Below are 23,733 nucleotides of genomic sequence, written 5' to 3'. Positions count from 1 at the left end.
TTTCTGAGTGCCTTATGGGGTGTGAGAGAGGCCAGACTGGGGACCTGACTTGGTTAATGTGTCTCTTGGACTAGAGAGAAAGAAGGGATGCTCACCAGCTGCAGTGCCCCTGAGGGAAATGAAGACTGATTTCTTTACCTAGTGCTCTAGTGTAAATCAGCCTGAGTCCGTGCTCTCCCAGTAATTGTAGATTTGCTTTGATTCTGAAGGTAAAAGGTATCTATTAGGACATCTGAAACTAATCCTTAATGACTGTCATCTGTGAGCTTTGAGGAATGGCATATCACATGACCATGAACCAGCCGGTGGTGAAACTCATGCCTCATCCTGTTCTGAGTCACTGGTGCTAATTTTGCAGTGAGATCAATTTCTGGAAAGCTTAGTATGGGAGTCAGGAACACATAGAGGATAGCTGATAACAGATAGCTGAGATTAGAGCATACCCATTTCCTTCATTCCTAAGATTTTAATTTAGTCCATTTTTCCTCAAATCAAAAAGGTGGCCAAAGAGCAGTTTATCGTTTTGAAATGAAGGCCATGGTGCTTTGACTGGTGGAGTGGATAAATGTAATGGAGACTACTGATTAGTATAGTCTTTCAATAACAATAATAATGGTGTTAATTGATAAAATTAATGTTTTTCTGATTTCAAAATACTACGTTTATTGTCAAAATTTAATAAATGCAAATAAACAAAAATAACATAAGCATTACCCATAAGTCCATCCCATATACAACCACTTTTTAAAATAGAGATACAATTGACATATAATTGTACATGTAAGTTTAAGATGTACAACATGCTGACTTGATACCTTTATGTATTGCAACATGCTTACCACCTTAGCATTAGCTAACACTGCTGTCATGTCACATTATTACCATTTCTCTTTTGTGGTAAGAACAATTAAGATCCAGCCTTTAAGCAACTTTGAAGTTTATAATATAGTATGGTTGGCTGTAAGCTCTATGCTGTGCATTAGATATCCAGAATTTATCTACTATTTGCAAGTTTCTACCCTAAAATCATATCCCCAATTCTCTTCCCCTACCCCAGCCATGGCACCTGGTAACCACCATCTACTCTCTGTTTCTATGGGTTCAGCTTTTTTAGATGCCACATGTAAGTGATGTCAATGTAGTATTTGCCTTTATCTGTCTGAATTATCTCACTTAGCATAATGCCCTCAAGGTCTATCCATGCTATTACAAATAGCAAGATTTCCTTCTTTCTCATGGCTGAATAATATTCCATTGTATAAAAATCACACATCTTGATCCATTTACCCAATGATGGACACTTATATTGTTTCCATATCTTGACTATGTGAATAATGCTGCAATAAACACAAGAGTGCAGATATCTCTTTGAGATCCTGTTTACACTTCCTTCGGATATATACCCAGAAGTGAGATTGCTGGATTGTAGGTAGTTCTATTTTTAATTTTTTGAGAAACCTCCATAGTGTTTTCTGCAGTGGCTTCACTGATCTACAATCCCACCGACAGCGTACAAGGTTCTCTTTTTCCCACATCATTGCCGATATTTGTTATCTCTAGTCTTCCTGAAGACAGCCATTCTGACACGTGTGAGGAGGCTCATTGTGGTTTTAATTTGTGTTTCCCTGCCGATTAGTGATGTTGAGCACTTTTTCATTTACCTGTTGGCCATTTGGATATTTTCTTTAGAAAAATGTTTATTCTAAGTTTCTAAATGTTTACTCCAAGTTTCTATGCCCATTTTTGAATCAGATTGTTTTTTGTTATTGAGTTGTATGAGTTCTTTGTATATTTTGGATATTAACCTCTTATATGACATATGGTTTGCAAATATTTTCTCCCATTCAGAAGGTCGCCTTTTCACTTTGTTAATTGTTTTTATTTTATTTTTTTCTGTGAAGACCTTTTTAGTTTAATATAGTCCCACTTAAAACAGTGTTTGTCTATTCTCTCAATTATGTTTCTGTTTCTGCATGCCTCTCTCTCTCTCTACAAAAATGCATTATATTAAATATATTTTGCTGTTGGAGACATTATTTTAAACTGAAAATTTTATTTTGAGCATTTTTTTGGTTAATCTTCCATGATCTCTTTAATGACTGAATGAATATCATAGATAATGATATTGTTAATATTTCTCTTGCCTGAAATGCTCTTCTGCCTGGTTTTTGTGTAGTTATTTCCTTTTGTGTTATTAATGTTTCAGCAAATGTCAACATGCAGAGACTTAGACTATCCAATCTAAAGCAGTCATCTTGCCATTCTCTATGTCATCACCCTTTAAATTATCTGTACACCCTGCCATCATTCCCTGATGACTTCCTTCCCTTTCCTTCCTTCCTTCCTTCCTTCCTTCCTTCCTTCCTTCCTTCCTTCCTTCCTTCCTTCCTTCCTCCCTACCTCCCTCCCTCCCTTCCTCCCTTCCTTCTCTCCTTTCATTCTTTCCTTCTTTATTTTTATTTCCCCTTTCCCTCAGCTCAAATATAAGATTCTTTCTTCTTTCCAGAACAGCCTACTATAATTTGCTTTCACATTCATCACCTTAGTTTTCTGTTGTTTCTTTGGTGTTTGGTCCCTGGCGATTTCCCTTTCTTTCTCACAAATTTAGTTGTGTTTTTAAAAAGATATTAGTTATAAGCAGATTTTTTTAAGAGAGGGAGGGTGGGAGGAAGGGCAGAAGGAAAGGGAGAGAGAGAATCTCAAGCAGGCTTCAAGCCCAGTGTGGAGCCCTACGTGGAGTTCACTCTTAGGACCCTGAGATCGTGACCTGAGCTGGAATCAAGAGTCAGATGCTTAACTGACTGAGCCACATAGGTGCCCTAATAACCAGAATTTTTAGATATTTTATATCAATAAGGATTTTTTTTTTGGTGGGGGGAGGGCTTTGTGATCTGTCATATTATCAGAAGTTGAAAATTACCCCAGCATGTTCTCTAAGTGCTATAGAATACCTCTAGACCAATGTCTGTTAGAAGCCAGAAGAAAATACACTTTACTAGATGTTATAGACCTATGTCTTTTTATAATATACCAAATATTCTTTGTAAAACTCTATTTCATTTTTACATTATTGCCTAAGATAGAGTTAGTTTTCCATGTTTCCCTACAGATTGTATTCTAAAAGTTAAATAGAAGTTATGAAAATGTACACACACTTCAGAAATTGCTGGTAGGTTGTAATAGATTAAATTTCCCTGTAAGTCATTGAATGAAATGTATTTAATATAGGCAAGACATGGGCTTCTTTTAAAACTTGAATATTTAATGTTTCTTTATAACATTACTAAAGAATAACAAGTTTTAATTGAGAAAACGGTTGTGGAATTAGCTGATGAGAAGTGTGTTAAGAAATTTTTATTTTAGTGATGAATAATTTAATATCTGGCTAGTTTATCTTGGACAAGCAATTTGGCCTCTTTGGATGTTAGTTCTTTCATTTGGAAAGCGATGAAGATAAACAAGATATTTGCCAACATAATTTACAAATCAAAGGACAATATCATCTGCAATCAAATATATTCAAAACGTTATGGTTTTATCATGACTTGGGTCTGATTGCCCATTTTCTATTATATAACATTTTTGTACCCTTAAATATGTGTTGTAACTATTAGTCATTAGTACTAGTTTCTGTGAGGTTCTACAGATTTCTTTATCTCGCAGTTTTCTTGATTAAGCAATGCATTAAAAATATTTTTGGAGAAACCTTGTTTTCATGAGAAAGGAGAAAAATAAGAATAAAAAGTAAATTTCTAAACTTTCAATTTTGCCTAACCTTCTAAGAGACATCCTTGCAGAAAAGAAGTATTTATCCCTCCCAAGGACTTATTTCCAAAATGACTGGAGAATACATTGATATATTAGAAAAAAGTAAGCAACAAAGCTCTTTATCTAAAATTCAGGACTGCAGAAATTTTACATACATAGTTCAAAATAAACATGTTTTTGGCTATTCTTTAAGGACAAATAAAATCTAGAAGAAAGTTTTGAAAAATCAGGTTTAGTAGAAAGTTAACATTTCTATTTTTATTTTTTTTAACTGATTTGAGAGATTGAAACGCATGAATGTTCTCTGTCAATTCTTCAGCCAGCATGTTCCTGGTTTGCCACCAGAAAAATTAGGTGGAAGTAGTAGGGACTAGGGTAGGGGAGCTTAGTCTTTCCCGACTATATTCTCCATCAGGTCCTCCAAAGACAATCCAAGAAATCATTTCGTCTAAACAAATCAGTATACTTGTCACATAAGTGCAGTTTCAAAACAATTTCCAGGCCTATCCTATCTTCCCTTCCTCTTTCCAACCAAGATCTACCCCTAAACCACTATTGTAAGGAAATCTGGGAGCCTGGTATTGATTTTAAGATTTTTAAGTCATCTCAAAAGTTAAATAACCTTATCAGTTCATAGGATAAATATGTATATAGGAATACTGTTAAGCTGTTAATTTTCTTATAGTGAAAAAGGTCAGTGGACACAAATAGGAACAAAAAAGAATGAAATATATGTAGGTCAAAAGGTATAATGAATGAGCTTATTGATAGTAGCATGTGTATGTGTGTGTGTGTGTGTGTGTGTGTGTTTATTATTTCTAATGTGAATTAAAAAACCCTAATGCTTATCTATTAAAGTGTCAAGTATGCCAGAATTGTTCTTCAGTATATAAGAAAGGTATGTATTACTTCTATGATATTTTTATTTTCCTAACTCACTGTTTTACATTCACCCGTTTGATTACGTTAGGGTGCTGGCTATAATTACAATTAGAACAGTTATAAATAATGCCAATAGCCCTTGGAAAATCAGTCATTAAATCTTTATGCAGAGCCATGCTATTAAATTTTATAAATTTAAAAAGACAGAAATATCTCTGTAAGCTATGATAGTGTCTCTGTGGAAATCAGTAGGCTTAGTGAGAAATTAGCTGATCTGGTGAGAAGCCTTTGAAGAAACTATTGCTCTGAGTGACCTTTCTCTGAACTCACAACGTCCCTCTCATGATTTACTCACATTTGAACATTGACGTTTTGGTCTCTGAAGAGGCCATAAAGAAGATTATTCAATTATGATGTTTTCTGTTTCTTTTCAATCAATCAGTTAACAAATATTTGTTCCCTCACTAATGGTGTGCAAAGCATTTGGTTGGGTGCTTAGGGAGTACAAAGTAGTAAAAGGCTGGAGTTTAGCAAAATTTTAATGCAGTTGGAGGGCCATGGTGTCTCTAAACTGAGACGATGAATAATACTAAAGAGAAATTATGCTGGATGGGCTGTGATTGATGGCCCTATCACCGGTGCAAGTTCAAATGAGTTTCTTTCTCTTGGAAGTAATTGGGCAGGCTTCTTAGACATGAAGGAATTTGGAGGGAACTTGAAGACTGGGAAGAAAGCTTTACCATCTTAGATGCAAGCCATCAGCTCTGTAGCAGATGGAATTGATTGGGGACTTATTAAGATGATATAAATTTATCCTCTCGGGAAATGAGAATCTATCATTTTCACTTCCTAGGTCTTATAATCTGTGCTAATAATAATAGTAGTAGCAGTAGTAACAATAATAACAGTGAGAAAACCAATGATGTGCTTTTGCTGGAGAATTTACCATGTGCTAGACACAGTGGTGAGCAGTGTATAGATAATCTTACTGGAGCCACACATCAGATTAGTAGAAGGAGAAGAATGACTAAAGCAATAAGGCTTAAAACATGGACTTTGGTGTCAAATAGACCTAAGTTTTACTCATAACTCTTCCACTTACTGCCCGTGTGACTTTGGGAAGTTACTTAGTCCTCTAATTTTCTGTTTCCTCCCCTCTAAAACAAGAATAATATTAACACCTACTTCATGGTATTAATTTTAAGTGAGATGATGCATGTAAAAGCAATTAGCTCAGTGCCAAGCCCAATGTACTCACTTAATGTTAAACTATTGATTTTTTAAATAAGCATATGAGGTAAGAATTATTATCTCCCTAGTAAGGATGAGGAAACTAGGAGAGAAATAAACTGCCCAGGACCATACAACTAGTAAGGGAAAAATCAGATTTGAAATTCAAGGTTTTCTGATTCTAGAACTTGTTCTCTCAAATGCTACATTATCCTGTGTCCATTTCTTTTCATTTATTTATTTTTTTTTTAAAATATATCTATATCTTTATATTGGGGGGAGGGAGTAGAAAAGAAACTCCTATACTGGGCCCTACTCAGTGGCAGCTTCTTGTTCCATAGGGTTAAGGAAGACTTTGAGGAAATAAAAGTTGTTTGGAAAAATCCAGGTGTGGTTGCTTTGTATGTTGTGATGGGTAGAGGGATGAAGTGAAGTGTGAAGGCCCCTCACACCCTCCATCTTGCCTCAGACTGTGTCCTGGAACCCTGGGGCAGAGAAAGCGCCACTTTCATTCCTGCTTCTTGGCATTGTTGATGGCCACATAGTGATAAGAGAATGACAAGCAGAAAGAGCGACACGCCCAGCATGTTGGGGAAGATGGCGAGCTGCACGTCTGTGATCATCCTGATCAACTGGGCTCCCTGCGATGCAGTCTGCGTACTAGCTGGGGGTAGGAGTCCCCTCTTTTCATTTATTTAATAACCAGTTTTTTGTTTTTTTTTTTGTATTGATTGTGTGCCTTGTTCAGGGCTTTGAGCTAGAAATGCAAGAGTGTGAAAATAAAAATTCTCTCTGTTCTGATGGAGGCTACAAATGAAAGGTTAAATCATGAATAGTTATTTATTTAAAAACTGAGATAAGCACTAGGATGGAAATATAATACCATAAGAGATAAAAAAAAAACAAAAACAAAAACAAACCACCACCACCACCAACTTCACTTAGTCTGTGAGATTTAAAAATATTTCCCTGGGAAAGGATGATCTGGGAAAGGGTAAGACTATATACAATGAAAAGAGCCAGATCATACAGGGCTTATAGGCAATATTAAGGACCTTAGTCTTTTTCCGAAGGACAATTCAAAGTCACTGAAGAGTTTTAAGCAGAAAGTTACATGATCAAATTTATTAATAGAACAATACTGCCTAGTTTGGAGAATAGTGGGAGGAGACCTAATATAGATTAAAAAAAAAAGCAGTCATTGGGCTAAATAATAATAATAATAATTTATATATTTGAATTTATTATAAATATTGTCCATGAATAAGAAGAGAGTAGCTTGGACAATGGCTGATGGAAAAGGAGATGGTGGTAAGAGCAGAGGTTTGAAATACATTTGAATGATCAATTTAAAGGATTTAATGATCAATTAAGTATGGGAGGATGAGAAAAGGGAGGTAATAAGAGTGACTTGTAGGCTTCTGTTTATACCTCTGGAAGATTATGGTGCTGTACTCTAGAGTGGGAGAGTGTCGAGGTTTTGAAGGAACATAAGGTGCTCAATCACAGATATGGAAAGTTTAAAATGTTTTTGACATCCAAGTAAAGATGCTGAGTAGGCAGTTGGATGTATGATATGGTCCAGAGGAAAGGTCTAGCTGGAACTACAAAGATGGAAACATGGAAGTCATCAGCATAGAGATGATTATTAAGGACGTGGATCTAATTTTTTAAAGCAAAGAGAAGATATCTGGGCCTTGAGAAATTACAACATTAAAAATAGTGAGGAGTAGAAAAATGGACACAAATCTGATTAAAAAGAAAACAGAAATACAGTTAGAAAACCAAGAGATGGTGATATTATATTGGCCAAGAGGAGAAAAAGAAAATATCAGAGATAATAGAAATGCTGTGGAAATGTCAGATATGATGAGGATAGAAAAATATCCATTGAATTCTGTGACATGAGGGTCAATGGTAATATCAGTGAGTTTTCACTATAGAAAAGAGAGAGAAACCTGGTCTGGACTGGATTCAGGAGTGATGAGCTTAAGTAGAGATGAAACGATGAACAATTTTTCTATAAGAAAAGTATGAGATAAGGTGGAGGCAGATACGGAGTTGAAGGATGACTTTGTGTAATTTAATACTAGAAAAAAGGATCCAATTGAGAGGAACTGGTTTTATAAATAGGAATTAGAAGCAATAATTAATAATACAAGCATTCTCAGAATAGAAAAGTGACTCGATCTCAAAGCACAGATTAAAGGTTGTGTTTAAAAGAGAAGTGCCACCTCTTCTAATCTCACAGGAAGGAAAAGATGTTACCCTGAATGAATAGGTTTGTAAGTTTTGTGTTTTTTAAGAGCAAACTGAGGGAGTTCCTGTTGGATGGTTTTGATTTCCTCTATGCACTATGTTTCTCTGAAACTCAGCTTGTTTGCCTTTTAGGACTTACAGCAAAATTACTTTTTTTGGTTACTGTATGCTCATAAAGAACAACAGCTACTATCTGTGGGTATTTGAACTATTTTAATGATTGAACAATTTACTTATACAAAGTTAGCCTGAAGTCTTAGGGGTAAAGATTGTATGCTAAAATCAATAATAAAGGCCAGCTCTAGGTCTAGTTTAATGGAAAAGATCAATACTCTGTAAAAGAGCTTTTGAAAGTAGAATTTTTATACTGGCAAAGAGCTTGTTTTTAGCAAAAAATAATGATAGCTATTATTTTTAGTTTTTTAAATTAAAAGCTATATGTATATATACAAAATATATGTGTGTATATATATTTATATATAAGTATATAATATATTAAAAAGCATATATATATTTATATATTTATATATGTGCTTTTATATATACAAACACACACACGTGTGTATATATATGTATATATATATATATATATATATATATATAAAAGCACACTTTCCCTATTTTTTGGTTCTACCTACTTTCTAAAACCTCATCTTCTACTAGACTCCCCAACCCTCACACATTTATTCCCCAGGGCCTGTGTCATAAACATAATTATATGCATTCTTTTATATTTCTCTCCGTTATCCTGTTATAGGAAAAATTACAGACACATCTATTTCATTGAATCATTGTTTATCAGAAATATGTACTTTTTCATGAATTTAGGCTTTTCCCCACTTAACTCTAACTTATGGAAATCTCTCAAAATCAATTGGCATAGGTCTCATTTATTCTCTTTAGTATTTCAGAGTGAGGTTTATATCATAAATTATTCAGTTATTTCTCTATTGATGGTGATTTAAATTTTTACTGATTTTTTTTTCTTCTTGGTTCCTTTGAACTGATTCAGCTAGGATATCTTTGTTATAAAACATTTTATACTAGTGTCATTTTATATGGCTATGATGATTCTCAGGAAAGGTGTCTCCAAAGTGTGTATGTAATTTTTGTTTTAATAGATTTTGTCAGGTTGTAAACAAACATGGTTGTAACAATTAACATTTTTTATCAGCAATGCATGCGATTCCTTTAATCCTTGCATCTCCACCAAATCAAGATGAAACTTTCCAAAGAAAATATTAAGAAAGGTTATCATCTTTAAAGTTGATTATTTAAAATACTTCAAAGGGTAGCGATTGGTAGAGGATTAATGAAAAGGACATTTTGTGTAAGGGAAACTGAGAGATTTCTTTGACTCCTCTCCCAAGTAGAGAGCTGGGGGAGTCCCCTCGTCACCTCAGGTCAAGAGAGTGACATCAGCAGAACTACTGTGAAACAGCGTCCAGATAAAATACAGGATACGCTAGCCAAAACTAAATTGCAATTGCAGATGAACAATAAATAGCCTTTTAGGGCTATACTTATACTTACTATGCATGGGATATACTTATACTAAAAATATCTGTTGAGATCTAAAATCTAAATTTAATAGAGCATTTGTACTTTAATTTGCTAAATCTGACAGCCCTAACCAGAAGAGCTTGATATCCTGAATTAAGGCAAATTGACCAGCGTCTCACACATGCCTGGGAAATCTAGAGGGTAAGAGACAGGTGAGCAGTCTGCTTAGGCTGAGATTAGCCTGCACTCTCATTTGTCTGAGCAAAAGATGGTTTCCCCCATTGCCCAGATGTAGAACATGGGCAAGAAAGCCACATTCCTAGATGGGAGATCTGGACTCAGCAGAGGAGAAGTCAGAAGTAGAGCACTGATTACTAGAAGCAGAAGAGAGAGTGAGCAAGCACAAAATAGAGTGTATTTGTGTGGGTCCAGGGAACTTCAAGGACAAGAGTGTAGTAAGTGAGATTTCCAAGGAATCCACAAGAGTAGCAAGGAGTGGGCAAGTCAGCACTGAGCCCACTACACCAAAAGTGTGTGAGCCCTCCTTCTGAGAGTCAGTAAGATGTCTCCTGTCCCACTACTTCTGCTCTGACTTGGGCAGGTTCAGAAACCTTAGTTGTCAAAATCAGAGAATGAATGAAGGCCAGAAGGAGAGAAGAAAAACTATGCCTCACCCCATTTGTTTACATTCTGCTTTCAGTCATCTCTACAGGACAGGTGAGGGAGATGATTCAACTTGAATTCAGGTTCACAATGTTAATTACTATGTGGCATTGGATGTTTTTATTAATGAATTTGAGACGTTTTATAACTTAAAGTTACTGTGTAATTTTTTTAATTACCTAAAGATCAATGGGAAAGCATGGAATCATCCCACTTTTCATACAAAGGCACATTAGAAGTGGGAGAGAGATATTTGCTCAACATAAAGGTTATATACGTTATTGGTCCTTTACATTTTCTTACTTCAAAGAGCTTTAAATATTAATTTTTGGAATAATTTTAAAACTAATAAGAGTTTTGGGAGAAGAATGACAGATGAAATGATAAAATCCCAGGGGCTAGGGTGAAAGCCATAACCGTAAATGTGTTCACAGCCTTACTTCTGAATTCTAAGGGCTCTATATAATCTTGATTTGTGATTTGTTTCTTTTAATTTTGATGATAGGTCTTTCCAAATTGTCTGTAAGCCTCTCAAAGGCAGCAGGTATCGTATCTCTTCTTTCTCTGAATTCCCACCGTTAGGCATACTGCCTCCTGCACAGTATGTCGGATATATATTACAACTGATTGCTGTTTGCTGCTGGCCCGTGAAGTATGAGAAAGTGTAGAGGGTCCGGGTGAATGAAACAGATCATAAGAACCCCACTTATTCAGAAGAAGAGAGGTTGAGCCCTTAGGACCGTTGACAATCTTCGGGAAAGAGTGGAGACAGGATATGAGTTTTGGAGGAAGAAGGGGCCTTGGGGAGGTTTTGCATACAGAAGGCTTTTCAGGCAGAGTGTGGACTGAGCAAATGGAGGTGTGACTATGTGTTTTGTATTCAGGAAATAAAGAGTAACTATCATTGGGTGAAGCTGAGAGGGAGGATCCTATGGTCTACTACTGAGGAAGAAAGGGAACATATCACAATAGATTTTAGTAATAGAACATTTAAGAAGTTTAATATGTATACTGTTATCTTTTAGGCTATTTGAAGAAGGGAATGATTTGCACAATGAAGATTTTAAAAACATGCCCCAGTGCATTCTGAACTGGAAGAAGAGAAAGAACAAGGGGCTGGAACCAGCTGGAGTAATGGTCACTTAAAATTCTGGAAGAAGTGGGTTAGGATTTAAATAGAGCCCTGAAGTGAAAGAGAAGAAATTCATTTGGGAAGCTGTCCAAACAAAGGAAGAAGAGGCCAATAAAGAGGCAGAAAGAGAGAGGAATGAAGGCTGGAACAATAGTTTGGAGCTGGGGAAAATGAGGACCTCATTTATAGAAATAGAGAAATCCAGAAAGAGGAGATTTAAAGGTTCACATTATACATTTAGTTAAATAAAAGCATAAATGAAATGTATAGCTTTAGAAAATCCTCCTTCACTTCATGCAAAAGTATTTGGCAAATAAATTTGAATTTATGCCTATGAAAATTTTAAACTCTTCCAAATTTGCTTTAAAAAGTAAAGATTATTTACTTTTCTAAAGCTAAATACAGATGTCTTTTCCTTCTGTTCTTTTGTAATAATTCTGCTGTTTTTAGTTCTCATTCAAGCAGTCAAAGCAAGACCTCCAGTTCCATGGATATTCTTTAAGAGGCTGGATTCTGTTGAAAAAAGATTTTTTTTGAAAAACAAATAATTTTTATATTAAGTCTTGTATTAGAATATTAATCCAAATACTTTGAGAGATCAATTAGCAGTGACTTAAACATGACAGAAGATTTATGTCTCTTTTGCATAAAATTCTAAGATGGCACATAATCAGTTTCGGAAGAGTTGCTTCTCCATCATCAGCATAAATTCCATCCCTGGATCCAAGGTGACCACTCCAGTGGTTGCTACTTCCTAGGCTTGGGAAAGTGGAAACGAGTGAGTGGAAGATAAGTAGCTTCTTTAAAGTGTATGACCTGAAAGTTGCTCTTATCCCATGGGCTAATGCTTGGTCCTCTGGTTTGGGAAATGTTATATCTAGGTGGACATCTTAACCATGATTCAGGGCAGGAGGGATTTGTTTCTAAAATGAAGGCTAGTCCCGTGTAGGAAAATTCAAGTCAGCTTCTATTTCATGTGGCACACTCTGTCCTGTTGATATATACTTATTATTTAGGCTTTTCTTTCTCATTCTTTCTTTATGAGTTATAGATTTTCTTATAAAAATTTAATTTCTTATTATGTATAACAGTATTAAAAGATAAACTGAGGCATATTAACATTTTTAAGAGTTTGGGCAAAAATCAATTCAAAACAAGCAGCATCCAATCTAGCAGAGAGAAAGAAAGCTCAAGGGGGCTGTACAGAATGAAAGTGTCTTCTAGGCAGAGGGAGAAAAAACAAGGAAGTTATACTAGGCAAAAAAGAGACTGGGTACATGGTGACCTTCCGTTAGAAGATGGCAGGGATCTTTCAGGTAGTTTACCTAACTAGTGCTGATCAGGAGATTCCTGATCAACTGGTTTAAGATTCCATTTCTCACAGAGCTGAAACTGTAGTTGGTTAAGTCTCAGTTTGGTCACATGGAGCTTTAGTAGAAGCAATTCCATTTGGGGCCTGTGGTCTTGTTTTTAACAATAGAAAGATATCAAGACACTTGAGGATAATATTCTCTATGGTAATTTTTGAAAAGAAAGTAGTATGAAGCTATGCCACTTGTCAAAATAAGAGGGTCTTTAGATTTATTGCAAATGATCACTTTCTATTTGATAGCCTAGATATGTTAATTATAAAAGATAATTTCTGCTGGGCTGAAGTATCCTTTACCCCGAGTGTTATTTACATGAATTAATAATATCCAGGAGAGTTTCGTTTTTTTTTGGCTGAAGTAGGTGTGTGGCACATAGTTCTCTGGGGGTTGATGTTTTTAGGGAAAAAAAAAAAGAAGAAGAGCTGTGAGCACAATAGAGATGAGAGAAAGCCGTCTATCATCCCAATCACTGTTGACCACACTTGGTCACTAGACTGACCTTGAGCCTTTTGAAACGTGTTGCTCCAATGGAAAGCTGAAGGAGCTGTGTATGTGAATGAACGTGTTTGATTCTGGGCATAAGCAGTGGTGCTTAGAGGCCTAGATGGTCAGTTGTGACACTGAGTAAGGGACAGGAGGGGCTAGGTGGGGGCAGGGGAGGTAGGGGGCTACCCACGGGATCAGACTCACAAAAATTAAAAAATATGGAGACGAAAGGAAACCAGAGATAAGGAAACAAATCAGACCACCCTGTCCTAGGTGTCAAAGGTGGGGTCTTGTTACAATAGCTACTTGTGACTGACTAGGAATAACCGGACCCTAAAAAAGAAGTAAGCCATTGCAGGTGTTATCGCTAGTCCTTACTCAATGGTGCTACCAGTAGAGATGTTAAAAACATTTAGGTTCCCTGGTTAGCTTTCTATAAGAGACAAACCCTAAAAGCCCTCGGTGGCCACACTGTCAGGACCCCTCTCACTCCTGAGAGCTTTGTCCATATCCTCACTTAATAAAACTCTATCGCTTTACTCGCCCTCCTTTGTCTGAGAGATTCATCCTTTAACACTGTGAGACAAGAACCTCGCTCTCACGCTTCAACATGATTTCCATAGAGGTGCATTCTTCCCAACTCTGGCACAGATAATAGGATATATCTGTTATCCTAAGGGTTACCAGAGGCAGGAAAGAGAAGTGTCTGGAGATCACAAGCAGGGAAAGTGAGAGAGATGTGTTAGAGTTGAGGGAGGACAGGCCTATTTATTACATTCTTTCACAGGAGTCCCAGAAATGAGTGGGTGATGGTGGTGGGAAATGTGGGGGGAAGGTATTATGATTCCTAAATGAATAGGTGTAGGCTTAGAGCAGGGAAGAGCCATAGATTATTTCCAATGCAACCTAATGTATGTGCATAGACAGATGAAGTTTAGGACAGTGCTTCTCAAACTTTAATGTGCATATGAATTGTCAAGAGTCCTTGTTAAAAGGTAAATTCTGGTTCACTACCTTGGATGGGGCTGATATTGTGCATTTCTAATAAATTCCCAGGTGATGCTGATGCTGCTTCCAAAGACAAGACAATTTCCAGCAGCAAGGGTTTAGTAATATTGAATTAATCAAAAATTCACCCTACTCGTTTCCCAATTCTCATCTCTTTCTCTCCTGGAGTCAGAAATGACTGGATTTCAAAACTGGCTTTGCCACTAACCAGTGTCATTGAGGAGTTATTTAACCTGCCTGAGGCTTAGTTTCAGTACTCAAATAAGTTTTTGTGAGCATTGCCATATTTGCTATTTCTGTCAAGCAAATATTTTTGGTTTTCTTCTTATCTACATGGTTGGATTGCATACTTCTTATGTACATGGTTGGATTGCATACTTCTGTTCTTTCGAAGTTAGGTGTGGCCATGTAGCTGCTTTGGCTAATAAAATATAGGCAAGAATGTTATATGTTACCTGTGTGATTTGCTGCCTTGTTTTTTCTCTCTACCTTGATTACGGGCAATGCTCTGGATGTTTCATCATGGGGACCACATAGAGCAGAAACCTTGGCAAACCCAGAGTGAACGGGGACATGAGAACAGTTTTTCATTTTTTAAGCCACTGAGACTGTGGCAGTGTTTGTTATATTGGCAAAGCTGGTTTACACAGACTGACAAAAGCATTAAATTGAAAAAGTCATATATTTGGTTTATTCACAGATATTCAGATATGCTTTCCCTTCTCTTCTATTCCCAACTCCTACAGTCTAGCTTTTGTCATTTCTCTGTATTTATATTACAAGAGTAATAAGGTAATTTAAGAATTGGTGAAAACTATATCCTTTTTTAAAAAACCTTTTTGGTTCTTATGAAGTTGGGATTCAAAAATTCAGAACCTGCAGATAAATGAAGCTTGGGCTTCAAGATAGACGGCGGGGGAGGGGCCTCCGTCGGCCGCTACTGGCAAGTGATAGAGCAGCTTTGTCCAGAAGCTCCTTTCTCCCCATTATCATGACTAATTTCAAGTCAACTGGAACTGTTCTGCTCAATTCTAATCTGTTGGGTGATATTTAACACCATAACTGATTGTGAAACACAAGAACTGATGAAACAGGCCCACAGAATGGATACTTAGTCACACTGATGGCCGCTTTCTATTTGTATTATTAGGTTTCATTTCAGAATTTTTTGCTTGCCAGAAGGATGGCATTTTTATTGTTCCTCTGGGCACCAATCTGAATTTGGCACCAATGTGGCAAAGACTTCTTTCGTTTTTGAGCTTTTAGTTCTTTTAGTATTTTGTCAACCTTAAGAATTAAAGTGTTAACCAGCATTTCTTTGACCTTTTTGCTGGGTTATAATTTAAGTGTCTGGTATTTCTTTTTCCCTCTCACCTTTCTTCCGGATCTGTAATCCATGTGACAGAATAAGAATTACCAGCTAATCAAAATAGAGACAATTTACAAGTAATGTTTAAACCAGTCTTCCTTTGAACTTTCACTGTAATTACTCTCCATCATTTCTCCAGTATTTCTTTTTTTCCCCACTTAAATTCTAATTCTATTATCTGAGGGCAGGATTTTTTCCCTTATCTTTCATCATACTTATGTTGTTTTTAAAAAAATGTATCACATCTTAAAAAATATTAATATATAAGAATTTCTCTTTTCATGAGTCCTTTTACTATACATAAAATCTGTGATATGTAGATACAATTCCTAATAGGCATTCACTCATTCATTCTCTCAACAAATATTCACTGTTGCACTGTTTCGTTCTGGGTACATAGCATTGAAAAAATACAAAACCTCACCCTTCCTAGAGCATATATTCTAATAGGTAGAGATGGATAATAGAAAAATAAAGAAGTATGTAAGAAAGTAATGCTATAGGAAGAGACTGAGTCATGAAAGGGGGCAAAGAGTATCCCCCAAAATGGCTGCCACTTTGTTTATTTTTTCTTTTATTTTTTTAAAGATTCTATTTATTTATTTGAGAGAGAGAGAGTGAGAGCAAGAGAGAGCATGAGCTGTGGGGAGTGGCAGGGGGCGAGCAGAGGGAGAGGGATAAGCAGACTCCCCTCTGAGCAGAGAGCCTGACTGATCCTAGGACCCCTGGATCATGACCTGAGCAGATGCTTAACCGACTGAGCCACCCACTTTAAATTGAAAGTACTAGGAAAGCCTTATTGATAAAGTGGCATTTAAGCAGAAAACTGACTGAGGTAGTGGCAAAGGTATGGAATATCTTGAGAAGAGTTTTCAGGCAGAGGGAACAGTAAGTATAAATGGCCACACTGTCAACAGGGATTCAGACTGATGAAGGATTTGTCAATTTGTCATCTGACTTCCAAGGTTACTCTGGAAATCAATAATGATGGCTGATGCAAGAGAAAATAGGGTGGGAATGCATTAAAAGTTTTATCAGTTAGTCCTGCGTCTGGAGAACCTTACTTTTCCTCATTTCATTCACCAGAATTGAGGCTCATGACCACATCTGAATACATTGGAGACTGAGAAATACAACTTAGCTTGGCACTCAGGAAGGAAGGGATAGAGATTTAGTGAGTAGAGGAATAGGCTCTGGATTAGCATAAACTAGACTGTACTTAGATCTTTACACTATTTATTGTTTGCTATCCATTAGCTCCAGAATACTGGATATTTTTAATCAACAGAATTCTCATAAAATAATATTTTTATGACTATCCATTTAAAATCACATTATTGAAATTGGTGAAGAGTACTTTGCTATAATGAGCAGTGTATTGATAGGGTATGGTTCCCTGCATTGCAAATTATCCATCAGTGGTATCATGGCACCCAAGTCTGGTTATACAGGTTATACTTGGGGTGTCATTCACATAACTAACTTGGCTTTGCCTGTACCTTAGTAGTAAAGAAAACCTCGTCTAGTTACTGCTTTGTCTCCCATGGTTGGAAGCAGGGCATCCAAATTTACTGTTCCACCAAGACCACTCTTTAACTTGAAAGGGGTAATTTCTCAAAATAAATAAAACTACTATGAGAAAGGATAATGGATGATGAAGAATGCAAAATGACAAATTGTCACTGAGTGTGGGAATGTATATGTGTGTGTATGCATTACATTTTTGTTTTTGCACATATAATCTAATATGTAATATATTTCATACAAGCAAGTAATACATAATGTGTCATGTATGATATGATATGTGTGAATATATAGATCCTATACTTGATTCACATAATGGAAAATGGAACAATGATTCTTATTTAATTTAGCCAGAGTTAATTTAATGTATAAAAACACATCACATTCTCTGGAAAATCGGAGCAAGACGGTGAAGGAGTAGGAGACCTAAATTTCATCTGGTCCCAGGAATTCAGCTAGATAGGGATCAAACCATTCTGAACACCTACGAACTCAACAGGAGTCTGAAGAAAAGAATAGCAGCAACTCTCTGAACAGAAAAGTGACCACTTTCTGGAAGGTAGGACGTGCAGAGAGGTGAATCCGAGGCAATATTTGGGAAGATAGACGGCGGGGGAGGGGCCTCTGTTGGCCGCTACTGGCAAGTGATAGAGCAGCAGAGCACAAAATCGGAACTGTTAGAAGTCGGCTCTGCCGAGGGACATAGCTCCAGTGGCTAAGCGAGGGGTGGAACCCTCGCGGGACAGTGTGGTCTCAGGACCCTCGGGGTCACAGAAAGACCGGGGGTGCCTGAGTGCGGCAGAGCTCCCAGGTATCAGAGCGGGGAAGCTGGCTGCAGAGACGGAGCTGAGGAGTGGGCTCTCAGCTCGGGGTGGCCATAAACTGTGATCTGCGGCCCAGTCGCACCACTGTTCTTCCAGCAGGGACTCAACAAGCAGCAGATCCAGGGGGATTCCCCTCCCCCCCCCCCCCCCGGGAGGAGCGGCACAGGAGTGCACTGCAGGGATCTGCTGGGTTTGGAGACTCCACATGGGGTCCTGTGCCAGAGATAGAAATGCTCGGTCACAGGCCAGGTGAGCACGGAGTGCCACCAGAGACTGGGGAGATGGGAGTGACTGACTGCTTTTCTCTGGGGGCTCACTGAAGAGTGGGGCCCCAAATTCTTGGCTCCTCCGGGGCAGAGATTGGGAGGCTGCCATTTTCACTCTCGTCCTCTGAAGCTGTATGGAAAGCTTGCAGGGAACAAAACTACCGAGAGCAAAACCTGAGCAGATTACTTAGCCTGGACCCGGCAAGGGAGGGGCAATTCCGCCTCCTGCAACGACATTTGGGAGGCATGGCAACAGGCCCCTCCCCCAGAAGATCAGCAAGAAGAGCCAGCCAAGACCAAGTTTATCGATCAATGAGAATGGCAGAATTCCAGCACTAGGGGAATACTGCACATAGAATTCATGGCTTTTTTCCCATGATTCTTTAGTCTTTCAAAGTTAATTTTTTAAATTTTCTTTTTCTTTTTCTTTCTTTTTTTAAAATTTTTCTTTTTCCCTTCTTCAGCCAACATCTTATCAGTCCCTTTTTTAAAAAATCTTTTTTATTTTTATTTTAGAGTCATATTCTATCCCTTCATGGTAGTTAACCTTATTTTTGGTATATATATATATATATATATATATATATATATATATATATATATATATGTTGTTCTCTCTTAAAATTTTGGGATACAGTTTCTTCTAACAGAACAAAATATACCCTTAATTTCTAGTGTATGGCTTTGTTCTAGTCTCCTGCCTGATCACATTCTCTACCTTCTTTTTTTTAAACCCTCTTCTTTCTTTTCAAACCAACTTCTTATCTTATTAATTCCTTTTATAAAATCTTTTATAATTTTCATCTTTACAGTCATATTCCATCCTTTCATCGTATTTACCCTTATTTTTGTACATATATAAGTTTTTCTTTCTTTAAAATCTTGGGAGGCAGTTTCTTCTAACAGACCAAAATACGCCCAAAATCTAGTGTGTGGCACTGATCTATGCACCAGCCTGATCATATTTGATCATATTCTGTTTTTGTTTATTTGTTTGTTTATCTTTATCTTTTTCTTTTTTTTTCTTTTTTCTTTCTTTTTCTTTCTTTTCCCCCAGTTTAAGGTCTCTTCTGATTTATTTAGTGTATATTTTGCTGGGGTCGTTGTTACCCTGTTAGCATTTTATTCTCTCATTCATCTATTCTCCTCTGGACAAAATGACAAGATGGAAAAGATCACCTCAAAAAGAAGAACAAGAGGCAGTACTGACTGCCAGGGACCTACTCAATATGGACATTAGTAAGATGTTGGAACTAGAGTTCAGAATGATGATTTTAAAGATACTAGCTGGGCTTGAAAAAAGCATGGAAGATATTAGAGAAACCCTTTCTGGAGAAATAAAAGAACTAAAATTTAACCAAGTCGAAATAAAAAATGCTATTAATGAGGTGCAATAAAAAACAGAGGCGCTAACTGCTAGGATAAATGAGGCAGAAGAGAGAATTCGTGATATAGAAGGCCAAATGATGGAAAATAAAGAAGCTGAGGAAAAGAGAGATAAACAACTACTGGATCACGAGGGCAGAATTTGAGAGATAAGTGATAACATAAGATGAAACAATATTAGAGTAATTGGGACCCCTGAAGAAGAAGAAAGAGAGAGACGGGGGCAGAAGGTATATTAGAGCAAATTATAGCAGGGAACTTCCTTAAATTGGGGAAGGAAACAGGCATCAAAATCCAGGAGGCACAGAGAACCCCCACTCAAAATCATAAAAATAGGTCAACACCCTGACATCTAATAGTAAAACTTACAAGTCTCAGAGACAAAGAGAAAATCCTGAAAGCAGCTTGGGATAAGAGATCTGTAACCTACAATGGTAGAAACATTAGCTTGGCAACAGACCTATCCACAGAGACCTGGCAGGCCAGAAAGGAGCAGCATGATATATTCAGAGCACTAAATGAGAAAAATATGCAGCCAAGAATACTATATCTAGCTAGGCTGTCACTGAAAATAGAAGGAGACACAAAAAGTTTCCAGGACAAACAAAAACTAAAGGAAATTGCAAACATAAAACCAGCCCTACAAGAAATATTGAAAGGGGTCCTCTAAGCAAAGAGAGAGCCTAAAAGTAACATAGACCAGAAAGGAACACAGACAATACACAGTAATAGTAACCTTACAGGCAATACAATGGCACTAAATTTGGTAGTTACCCCGAATGTAAATGGGCTAAATGCCCCAATCAAAAGACACAGAGTATCAGATTGGATAAAAAAACAAGACCCATTGATATGCTGTCTGCAAGAGACTCATTTTAGACCCAAAGATGCTCCCAGACTGAAAGTGAGTTGAGGGGGGTAACCATTTGCCATGCTAATGAACACCAAAAGAAAGCTGGGGTGGCAATCCTTATATCAGACAAATTAGATTTTAAACCAAACACTATAATAAGAGATGAAGAAGGACACTATATCACACTTAAAGGGTCTACCCAACAAGTAGATCTAACAGTTGTAAATATCTATGCCCCTATAATGGGAGCAGCCAATTATATAAGCCAATTAATAACAAAAGCAAAGAAACACATCGACAACAATACAATAATAGTGAGGGATGTTAACATCCCCTCACTGAAATGGACAGATCATCTAAGCAAAGGATCAACAAGGAAATAAAGACTTTAAATGACACACTGGACCAAATGGACTTCACAGATATATTCAGAACATTCCATCCCAAAGCATCAGAATATACATTCTTCTCTAGCACCCATGGAACATCTCCAGAATAGATCACATCCTAGGTCACATATTGGGTCTCAACTGGTACCAAAAGATTGGGATCATTCCCTGCATATTTTTGGACCACAATGCTTTGAAACTAGAACTGAATCAAGAGGAAAGTCAGAAAGAACTCAAATACATGGAGGCTAAAGAGCATCCTACTAAAGAATGAATGAGTCAACCAGGAAATTAAAGAAGAATTAAAAAAATTCATGGAAACAAATGAAAATGAAAACACAATTGTTCAAAAACTTTGGGATGCAGCAAAGGCAGTCCTAAGAAGAAAGTATATAGCAATACAAGCCTTTCTCAAGAAACAAGAAAGGTCTCAAATACACAACCTAACCCTACACCTAAAGGAGCTGGAGAAAGAACAGCAAATAAAGCCTAAACCCAGCAGGAGAAGAGAAATAATAAAGATCAGAGCAGAAATCAATGAAATAGGAACCAAAAGAACAGTAGAACAGATCAACGAAACCAGGAGCTGGTTCTTTGAAAGAATTAACAAGATTGATAAACCCCTGGCCAGACTTATCAAAAAGAAAAGAGAAATGACCCAAATCAACAAAATCATGAATGAAAGGAGAGATCACAACCAACACCAAAGAAATACAATTATAAGAACATATTATGAGCAACTCTATGCCAGCAAATTAGATAACCTGGAAGAAATGGATGCATTCCTAGAGATGTATCAACTACCAAAACTGAACCAGGAAGAAATAGAAAACCTGAACAGACCGATAACCACTAAGGAAATTGAAGCAGTCATCTAAAATCTCCCAACAAACAAGAGCCCAGGGCCAGATGGCTTCCCAGGGGAATTCTACCAAACATTTAAAGAAGAATTAATACCTATTCTTCTGAAACTGTTCCAAAAAAATAGAAATGGAAGGAAAACTTCCAAACTTGTTTTATGAGGCCACAATTACCTTGATCCCAAAAGCAGACAAAGACCCCATCAAAAAGGAGAATTACAGACCACTATCCTTGATGAACATGGATGAAAAAATTCTCACCAAAATAATAGCCAGTGGGATCCAACAGTACATTAAAAGGATTATTCACCACGACCAAGTGGGATTTATCCCTGGGCTGTAAGGTTGGTCCAACATCTGCAAATCAATCAATGTGATACACTACATTAATAAAAGAAATAACAAGAACCATATGATCCTCTCAATAGATGCAGAAAAAGCATTTGACAAAGTACAGCATCCTTTCTTGATCAAAACTTTTCAGAGTATAGGGATAGAGGGTACATACCTCAATATCATAAAAGCCATCTGTAACAACCCACAGTGAATATCATTCTCAATGGAAAAACTGAGAGCTTTCCCCCTAAGTTCAGGAACATGGCAGGGATGTCCACTAGCACCACTGCTATTCAACATAGTATGAGAAGTCCTAACCACAGCAATCAGACAACAACAACAACAAAAAGGCATCCGAATCGGCGAAGAAGAAGTCAAACTCTCATTCTTTGCAGATGATCTGATACTTTATGTGGAAAACCAAAAAGACTCCACCCCAAAACTGCTAGAACTCATACAGGAATTCAGTAAAGTGGCAGGACATAAAATCAATGCACAGAAATCACTGGCATTCCTATATACCAACAAGACAGAAGAAAGAGAAATTAAGGAGTCGATCCCATTTACAATTGCACCCAAAACCATAAGATACCTAGGAATAAATCTAACCAAAGAGGCAAAGAATCTGTACTCAGAAAACCATAGAATACTCATGAAAGAAATTGAGGAAGACACAAAGAAATGGAAAAACGTTCCATGCTCATGGATTGGAAGAACAAATATGGTGAAGATGTCAATGTTACTTAGAGCAATCTACACATTTAATGCAATCCCCATCAAAATACCATCAAGTTTTTTCAAAGAAATGGAACAAATAATCCTAAATTTTTTTTAAGATCTTATTTATTCATTTCAGACACAGAGATACAGAGAGAGAGAGAGAGAGAGAGAGAGAGAGCATGAGCAGGGGGAGAGGCAGAGAGAGAGGGAGAAGCGGGCTCCACACTGAGCCAGTAGCCTGATGTGGGGCTCGATCCCAGGACCCTGGGACCATGACCTGAGCTGAAGGTAGATGCTTAACCATCTGAGCCACCCAGGCACCCCAAATAATCCTAAATTTGTATGGAACCAGAAAAGACCCTGAATAGCCAGAGGAATGTGGAAAAAGAAAAGCAAAGCTGGCGGCATCACAATTCCGGACTTCCAGCTCTATTACAAAGCTGTCATCATCAAGACAATATGGTACTGGCACCAAAACAGACACATAGATCAATGGAACAGAATAGAGAGCCCAGAAATGGACCCTCAACTCTATGGTCAACTAATCTTTGACAAAGCAGGAAAGAATGTCCAATGGAAAAAAGACAGTCTCTTCAACAAATGGTGTTGGGAAAATTGGACAGCCATATGCAGAAGAATGAAACTGGACCATTTCCTTACACCACACACAAAAATAGACTCCAAATGGTTGAAAGACCTAAATGTGAGACAGGAGTCCATCAAAATCCTAGAGGAGAACACAGGCAGCAACCTCTTCCACCTCAGCCACAGCAACTTCTTCCTAGAAACATCGCCAAAGACAAGGGAAGCAAGGGCAAAAATGAACTATTGGGATTTCATCAAGATAAAAAGCTTTTGCACAGCAAAAGAAACAGTCCACAAAACCAAAAGACAACCGACAGAAT

General features: G+C 37.2%; 1 pseudogene; it reads right to left on the bottom strand.

Annotated features, from left to right (window-relative positions):
• Nucleotides 1-6,388: 6,388 nt before the first annotated feature.
• Nucleotides 6,389-6,503, bottom strand: LOC118357319 (annotated as a pseudogene).
• Between the last annotated feature and the right edge of the window lie 17,230 nt (nt 6,504-23,733).

The sequence above is a fragment of the Zalophus californianus genome, chromosome 9 (assembly GCF_009762305.2).
Source record: "Zalophus californianus isolate mZalCal1 chromosome 9, mZalCal1.pri.v2, whole genome shotgun sequence".
Taxonomy (NCBI): Eukaryota; Metazoa; Chordata; class Mammalia; order Carnivora; family Otariidae; genus Zalophus; species Zalophus californianus.
Note: the sequence above shows the minus strand (reverse complement) of the source record. Positions and strands in the feature narration are given on the sequence as shown.